Source organism: Podarcis gaigeae (assembly GCF_964106915.1).
Source record: "Podarcis gaigeae genome assembly, chromosome: 4".
Classification (NCBI taxonomy): Eukaryota; Metazoa; Chordata; class Lepidosauria; order Squamata; family Lacertidae; genus Podarcis; species Podarcis gaigeae.
In genome coordinates this window covers 30,960,545-30,968,654 of record NC_139677.1, presented here as the reverse complement: position 1 = coordinate 30,968,654, position 8,110 = coordinate 30,960,545, and the positions used below count along the sequence as shown (strand labels likewise).

At 47.3% G+C, this 8,110-nt stretch overlaps 1 protein-coding gene and 1 long non-coding RNA gene across 2 annotated transcripts in view; one reads left to right on the top strand and one right to left on the bottom strand.

Annotated features, from left to right (window-relative positions):
* Nucleotides 1-1,282: 1,282 nt before the first annotated feature.
* Nucleotides 1,283-7,431, bottom strand: LOC310843150. Its single transcript, XR_014563536.1, has 3 exons — nt 7,403-7,431; nt 5,148-5,361; nt 1,283-1,301 (listed from the first exon to the last, which is right to left on the bottom strand). It is a non-coding gene; the product is annotated as an uncharacterized lncRNA (long non-coding RNA).
* LOC310843098 (parapinopsin-like) overlaps nt 7,291-8,110 on the top strand; it is a 46,789-nt gene continuing 45,969 nt past the window's right edge. Inside the window, exon 1 of the mRNA XM_083735646.1 lies at nt 7,291-7,454. The gene's annotated coding sequence lies outside the window, so the exon portion shown is untranslated. The remainder of the gene's footprint in view (nt 7,455-8,110) is intronic.

Sequence of the window (8,110 nt, the reverse complement as noted above, 5' to 3'; positions counted from 1 at the left end):
GGAGCGTGGGGTAAATAGCACCAGGAGCGCCAGGAGCACGGCGAAGCAACGCGATGTTAGGATATTTCCGTTCCACCTTAAAAGGGAGCAGGCTTTGTGAGTCACAGAGTCTGCGTATTTCCTGTTCACAGGATGTTTATGTTTTTTCTGTTGCTTTCGTTTCTCTCTCGCTGCCTGAACACGCTAGCAGGCGGTCATGTTTTTCTTTGTTCTGACCAACGCTGAATAAACTTTCTAAATAATGCTCTCCTGAGTTCAACCTTCGCTGTGTGAATTCTGCTGATAGAGCGTGCATCAGTTCTGGAATGTGGAAGGCTATTTTCTGGAGCTCATGTCGCTAATTGCTGATACTGTATCTACGGGAGGTCGATGGACGTCCGGAGTCGGCGTGGAGGCAGTGATGGCCTATGTCTCCCTGGCAGTATCCCAACACGCCCACCCCGCACCTAGTCCCCCATCCTCTCCCCCAAGGCCGGGAAGGGAGAGAGAGCATGTAGGAATGATCGCTGGGTTGTGGAGCACACTCCCCCCCACAGATAAAGCCACAGCTGTCTGAACATCTTGCCCTCTATCTAACCTTTTGCTCCCTTAGTGGTCTGCCGTGCCCTGTCTGTGACCTTTGTCTCCTTCATCATACATTCTGCAAGAGGAAAATGACGCGATGGAAACAGGTGCCAAAGTAACTTTGTACCACCCCATGAGCTCGGGATTGGAAGTTGTGTAAAGGTCACAGTCCAAAATGTATCTGACCAGAAGCTTATATTAGGGCCAATATGAATATAAGCCGCACCCGATCTGGACACTATAATCCAACAATGACATTGCAGACACAGATTAAGTGGTAGGAACATGTGACTACTGACTAGCTGAAGCTAGTCTGGTCTGTTCAATGCCTAGGAAGGGTGACCCGGGAAAACATGCCTTGCCAGCCAAAATGGAAGAAAGGAAGCATATAAATGTGAGAAAAGAAACAAAAGAAGCAAAGCTCATTCCAGGCCATACTATCACAACAGATATGATAGCTGGCAGAGGGAAGAGAAGACGAATTTGTCCAGCAATGAAAATATTGTAGCTAAATGTTTTGGGGGACCAGGAATTCCTCACAACACAATGTGATGTCTGGGGTAAGAACATTAATATTCTCTGAGTGAACATTTATATCTCTATTCATGTAATACATTTAAATAGCAAGACCCACAGAGTGTTGTACGTACATGCTTACCAAGCCGCCAGACTGATCACCAAATTGCAATCTGGCACCTTCAACCGTTGTGCTTAGCTTCATCCTCAAAACACAAATCCTGAAACCAGATGCAATTAAACTGTGAGCTGCAGTTTTAATGTTGACCTGTAATGCTTTCCTGCGGGACTTGCAAAACAACATCGCCAGAGAAAAACAGCTGTTATGCTTTATTTTTTTGCAAAAGGGATGTTATGTATTCCTGAAAACATTCCTCATTACTTTAACATTGAGCCATTAGCCTATTCTACTCTAAGGGTCTTTCTGCACTTGCCATTTATGGTAGAATAGTTGCTGGCTCCCCCACTCTACCCCACCCCAATTTTACGGCATGTTACCACACAATGTCAACATCAGTCAGCTAGCATGCCAGAATAATATATATTCAAAAACATCAAACTTTTGTGCAAGATCCAGACTGGATCCTCAGTATTTTCATTTGTGTGGCATGTGAACAACCATCATCCCATTTTGTTTGCGGAAGGGTTGAGGGTTGGGGTGTGTGTGTGTGTGGTTTGGGAGAACTCAATATCATGACACTTCCCTCTGATGAGTGTCATCTGTTGGAGACAGAGATGACGGCATTGGGTCAAAGTACTGCCTATGACATCAATCATTAGCTGCAGACAAAGTTTCATCACAGTAGCCAGGTTTACCATAGCTTAGACAGTCATGTAGTCAGTGGCGTAGTGTGGGAGGTGCAGGGGGGGCCGGCCGCACCGGGTGCAACATCTGGGGTTAGGGTTAGGGGGCGCAAATCCACGGGTTAGGGGGCGCAAATTACTTGCCTTGCCCCGGGTGCTGACAACCCACGCTACGCCACTGCATGTAGTTCCTCTTCTAACCTCTCACAAGATCAGTATTCTAGAATAGGCATTAAACACCACCACCAGGGAATACTGGGGTGACTATAGAGTCAAGGAATTTTTCTCTGTTTCGGCATAACCCACCATTACTGTGGAAAGGAAAACTCACTCTAGTGAAATGTGTTAATAGGTAAAATGTAAAGGTAAAGGACTCCTGGACAGTAGAGTCCAGTCAAAGGCGACTATGGGGTTGTGGCCTCTAGTTTTCAGGCCGAGGGAGCCAGTGTTTGTCCACAGACAGCTTTCCGGGTCATGTGGCCAGCATGACTAAACCGCTACTGGTGCACGGAGGACTGTGACGAGTGCCAGAGCGCATGGAAACGCAATTTACCTTCCTGCTGGAATGGTACCTATTTATCTACTTGCACCTTTTGGCCTGCTTTCGAACTGCTAGGCTGGCAGGAGCTGGGACCGAGCAGCAGGAGCTCACCCCGTCGTGGGGATTCAAACCGCCAACCTTCTGATCAGCAAGTCCAAGAGGCTCAGTGGTTTAGACCATAGCGCCACCCACGTCTGACATGTGGTAATAGCAACATGTGGGCAGCCAACATTAAAAATGCTGGATAAGACACAACTATATCACTACAAATGGTAAGCAAGGCCCTAAACATATAAGCAACAGTATACTGAAAACATTTCAAAATGACACACTGAGATATTCAAAACTTGGGCCATTATGAAAATGTATATATCTCAAGTGAAGGCAGCTCACTTACTTGGGAAGGAGCCCGAGTGAACGCAGTGGGATTTCCTACCAAGTAAGCAACATGCACTAGGGCTGAGTTGCTTATTTATGTATGCTGGTGCTCTTGCAAAATGGTCATTGGAAGAATTGCTCACGAGCACAGAATGCTGTCAGGAGCATACGATACTTCCATGTGAATGGTGTGTAAGGTGTAGTTCAGCTCTAAGCCCACAGGCCTCATGTAAGATAGAGTACTAAACAATTTGGGACATGAAAGGTGACCAGATAACAATCTTACAAAGATTAGACGATGGTATCCCAGAGAGCATATTTAAATTTCTCTGTCTGCAGGGGCCAATATTTTACATTCCAATTCCATACATGAGAAGTGCCCACACTGCTGTACAATGTGACTGCCTTCACTGTTTAGAGAAGCCTTGCACCAAACCTCTTGCTGAAATTGTACTTTCACACTAGACTTTATAAGGTAGGACCACTATTCTTCATTTACTCGTATTCCACACAAGGTTTCCACTACAAAGACATTTTGACCCAAACTCTTGCATAAGCAACAAGAAGGGAAGATATATATATATATATGCAGCAGCATAGCTAGCTGCTCAGGTGCTTGGTGCGGGGGCGTGTCCTGCAGCCGGGGGTGGGGCGAGCCTCTCTGACGCTTGAAGCCTCTCTGACGCCTCCCCCTCAGGTGTAGGGCGGGGCTGAGGGAGAGGCAGTAGGCAGACGCAAGTCCCACACTGCCATTTCAGGCAGCGCGTAATCTGCAGGTGCCTAAGCCATCACGTCACTCCTAACAAGTTTCGTCAGCCCATTTTTAAAAACTCATTTTGTCACACACACCCCAGTGATGACACCCAGGGCAGCCCACCCCACCCCCCGCACCCTCTTCCTCCACCACTGTATTTATGGAGCTACACCTCAAGAACTGGCAGCATACTGCAGTCTGGGAAATATAAAAGCCAATGTGTAATGGTTACCTTTTCCCATCTCTTAATCATCAGAGATGCAGGTGCTTCTGGCAAATAACCACATATGGTTGGAAGAAAGGAAGGTCCTACTACCTTGTCATCCCTAAGTGCCTCCTGTCCTGATCCTGCATTAATGTATTCACATGCACACACAAATAGGACAGGGGAGTCTCAGAGGATAGGCTTAAAAGAAGAAGAAGAAAGAACACCACCAGTTTGTGTTTCTAAGAATGGATTGCCTTTTGCTGTCCAGATCCCAGAGGACATTCTCACTCACTACTTCACCAGGGATTAACAATGGACAAGTTTGCAATGCATGCAAGCAGGCTTTATATAAACTTAAGAATGTCCCTGACTGAGATCTTTCTTTTTCCACAGAGTGCTCTGCTTTGTTTTTGGTAAAAGTTTTTATTATTGTTGTTTCATTCTATAATGTTTATAAAGCATAGAGAACAATTACGAGTAACAGACAAAAATTAGAATGCTGCACATGAATTAAAATAACAAAGTCCAAGTAAAGATTATGTAAACTTTATCAAATCATCAAGCATAGCTCCATATTTGCCAGGCTTGTGACAAAGAGTTGTCTTGAAAATAATCTCAAATTATGTATTTGTTTCTCCATTATAGCTATATTTCATAGCGAGTAGTACCAAACATTCAATTGTTTGTTTCCCATTGAGTTGCAATTACTGTTTGTGCTGCCAAGATAATATATAACCAATCCTTTTGATAACATAGTTACATTGGCATCATCAAAAATTTTCAGTAACATTAATTTTGGGCAACAAACAACAGGTTCTTTAGTAACAGTTATCCTTTCTGTCAAAATTAAAACCCCAAAACCTTGCGGCAACTAATATTCCCACCATAAATGATATGTACCAAGTTTAGTTAGTGCTTGGCTTTGTTGTGCTATGGCCCAAGAAAACGTTGCTGCCCCCAAACCCTTGTTCCAGACAGTGGCAGAGAAAAGCCTAGGGGTAGGTCATTTAGGTTTGTGGGATCTCCTTTGCTTCCCACCAGAACCCTGAGGTCCACTAACTTGAACCAGGTGCAAAGGAAGAAAAACAAAGGAATTATCGAACAAGGTACCTCTGGGCACCTATGCAAACCCAGGGGCTTGTTTTCATTGCATGAATTCCTATTTTTCCCCAGGAACCTTTTCCTCCTCATTCCTGAGGCATAAAAAGCCCTATTCCACTCATGTGCAAGTTGTACAAGCAAGCGAGAATAGGCTCACGAAGCTTTGCTTTGTCGAACTCCTGCTTAGCTCAGAGATCTAACTCAGGAGATCCACCAAAAGGTCCTCATCTTCTGCCCACCTCTAATCTACATCTTCCTTCCTCTCTCAAGCCTCCACTCACCCAGGCTTTCCCTCCCCTCCCTCTCTCTTCCTCCTGCATTTACTTTTCCTAGCTGGCTGTTCCTCCTCAGTGGTGGAGAGGATTACTGGTGCAAAAGAGAGCCAGCCTTCTAGAGATGCTGCGAGATAAGAAGAAATCCGCTTTCTGTAAGTCATGTATTTACACTGAGTAGGAGACCCGGCCACAGCTGTACTAGTTCTGCCATTGTTAAGTGCTGTGACAAGGGAGGGAATCAATTTACAATCAGGATTACACAGTTAATCTGCAGTCTTTGATTTCTTCTGCTCCTAGAAATAAACTGACTAATCTGCAGCGTTTGCCTTTCTTCCCTGCTCCCAGCTGCTCAGAACCACCCTACACATTTATTCACCTCGACTAGAAGCCAACAGCACTTTTGCAAGCTCCCCTTACCTACATTAATTTGGGATCGCTGCATTTTGTTTATGGATGCCTATTACGGGGAGTCTGGAGGCGTCAACCATGTTCCCCAGAGGGCTTATTTAACAGACACCACAGACCTCTAATAATAGGTACCACCTCTCTGCATAACCAACCTCAGTGGGCTGTCAAGAGGATAAAATGATGGTAGTTGTTAGAACCATGTATGCAGCACTCCCTTGAGGAACACATGGGATATAGAGTAAAGGCACCTGAATCTTGCCCGCCCCAAGCCAAAGTCTTTGGCACCCACTTTCTAAAATGAAACCGTGCATCTGATAGATCTGGGCCACACACCCAGGACCCATTAGAGCAGAGAGTTCTTAAGCATGCTGTCTCAGAACTAAATCCCACTGAAAGAGGACTGGAACCTTATTCTCAACCTGAAAAATGGGACCCTGCTTTTAATCTTGCTTTGGCGCCTGCCTTTCTTCTTTATCCCACCCTCTCTCTCCTCTTCTTTCACTCCCTGCCCCCTTATTCCTTTTAAATGAACCTCAACCTTAAAAATAAGAACATGAAGATGATGCTAGTGCAACCCACCTGACGCAGGACATGGGCTGTGTACACACCATACATTTAAAGCATATTTCCCTGACCTTCAAGAATCCTGGGAACTTGTAGTTTACCCCTCACACAGCAGCAGTTCCAAGCACCCTTAACAACTACAGCTCCCAGGATTCTCTGGGTGTAAAGAAGTGCTTTCTGGTGTGTATGCAACCACGGCCCACTTGTGGGCTAAAACAACTTGGCATTGGGAGTCCAGTGGGCTACACAGCTTTGCTGGGAACTACCTGCCTTTTCAAGGTGCCAGACAGAGATTTTGAGAGGAGAGGTATTTGACCAGTCACTAGTTGGTTCTTGGCAGTACAGTGGTACCTCTGGTTACGTACTTAATTCGTTCCGGAGGTCCATTCTTAACCTGAAACTGTGCTTAACCTAAAGCACTACTTTAGCTAATGGGGTCTCCTGCTGCCGCTGCACAATTTCTGTTCTCATCCTGAAGCAAAGTTCTTAACCCGAGGTACTATTTCTGGGTTAGCGGAGTCTGTAACCTGAAGCGTATGTAACCCGAGGTACCACTGTATCTTCTCACCATTTGGATGTTTTTGTCTATTTCATTTGCATACGTTGAACACCATCTTAATTTTTTGAAAATAAAAGCGCATATTAAAGATACATAGATGAAGCACGCTTTTAAATCAAGAGGTTACAGCAACGTAACAACAGCCCCCAATCCCATCTAATTCGTCAAAGCGCAACATTTCCTTCAAAGAAACGTAGCTAACTCATCACAGAGCTGCAATTCCCCGTCCCTTTAAACTACAGTTCCGCAGGATACTTTGGGAGAAACAATGTGTTTTCTATAGATCTCAGGTACACGCAGCCCGGCAGGGTTCTCACGGTGGCCAAGCTAGATGCCCTTGGCGAGCGCGCAAAGCAGCCCCCGACCTCAGCAGCTCTCTCCCCATACCTCCGGCCGCGCAGGTAGGACACACCGCCCCCCCCGCCCGCACCTGCGCAAAGTCCCGCTCGCCTACTTTCTAGCGCTCCCCTGAGCTTCCAAAGATTCCCGCGCGGAGTCAGAGCGCGGTCCCTGTTGCGCCAGGCAGCTCGCCTCCAACCAGCTTCCCTTCGCCAGAAAGAGGCGGGCGGGCAGCGCCGAGAAGACCCCGCCTCCCGTCGCCTCCCCGCCAAAAAAATCAGGGCTGAGAGAAGCGCGCGGGCGGACTTGAGGGGGCAGAGGGCGCTGGAAGTTGTGGCTGGCGAGAAGCGAAGGAAGGGGAAACGGCTCGCCAAGCGCCGGAATCCCTTACCTCAGCGAGCCCGAGCGCGGAGGGAAGCCGGGACTCTCCGAAGCAGCAGCAGGTGAGCGAGAAGGGGCGCGCGTCCTCTCCAAGCCGCCGCTCCGTCCGGGCGCTGTGGACTAGAGCCCTGGAGGCGCGGTTCCCGCGGAGCTCCGACGCGGAGCGGGTGGGACACGACTCCCCCCCGGGCGGGACGCGCCGCGCCACAGTTCCTCCTCGACCGTCGGCTTGGTTTCTTTCGAGTGAGGGGGGAGACGTGGGAAGCCTTCGCGAGTCTCCCTTAAAGGGGGTCCCGGGTGGGAAAGGCTGCCGGCGTTTCCTCGCGTGCTGATTGCGAATCCCGCGAGGAAGGTTAACGCTTCTGTTGGCGCGTCGCGCAGACGGGAGGTGCCAATAAAATATGAGGGTGGGGGGCGCACAGGTAAGCCCCGCTCCACATAACTGATTACAAGACGGGGCATACCATATGAGTGGCAATGCGCATCAACGAGCCTCCATATATATATATATTTATATAATTGTATTTATATAAAGAGCTGCTGCCCTGGCCCCATATATATATGGGGTGGGGGGTAAGACCCCTCAAGTCCCTAGACGTTGGCTCCTATGGTGCAGACATGGAGTGGGGAAGCAGCTGGGGCAGCAACTCTTTATATAAATATAATTTTCATTTATATACATTACAGCAATTATTTTGCCAAGTTTTAACATTTTCAA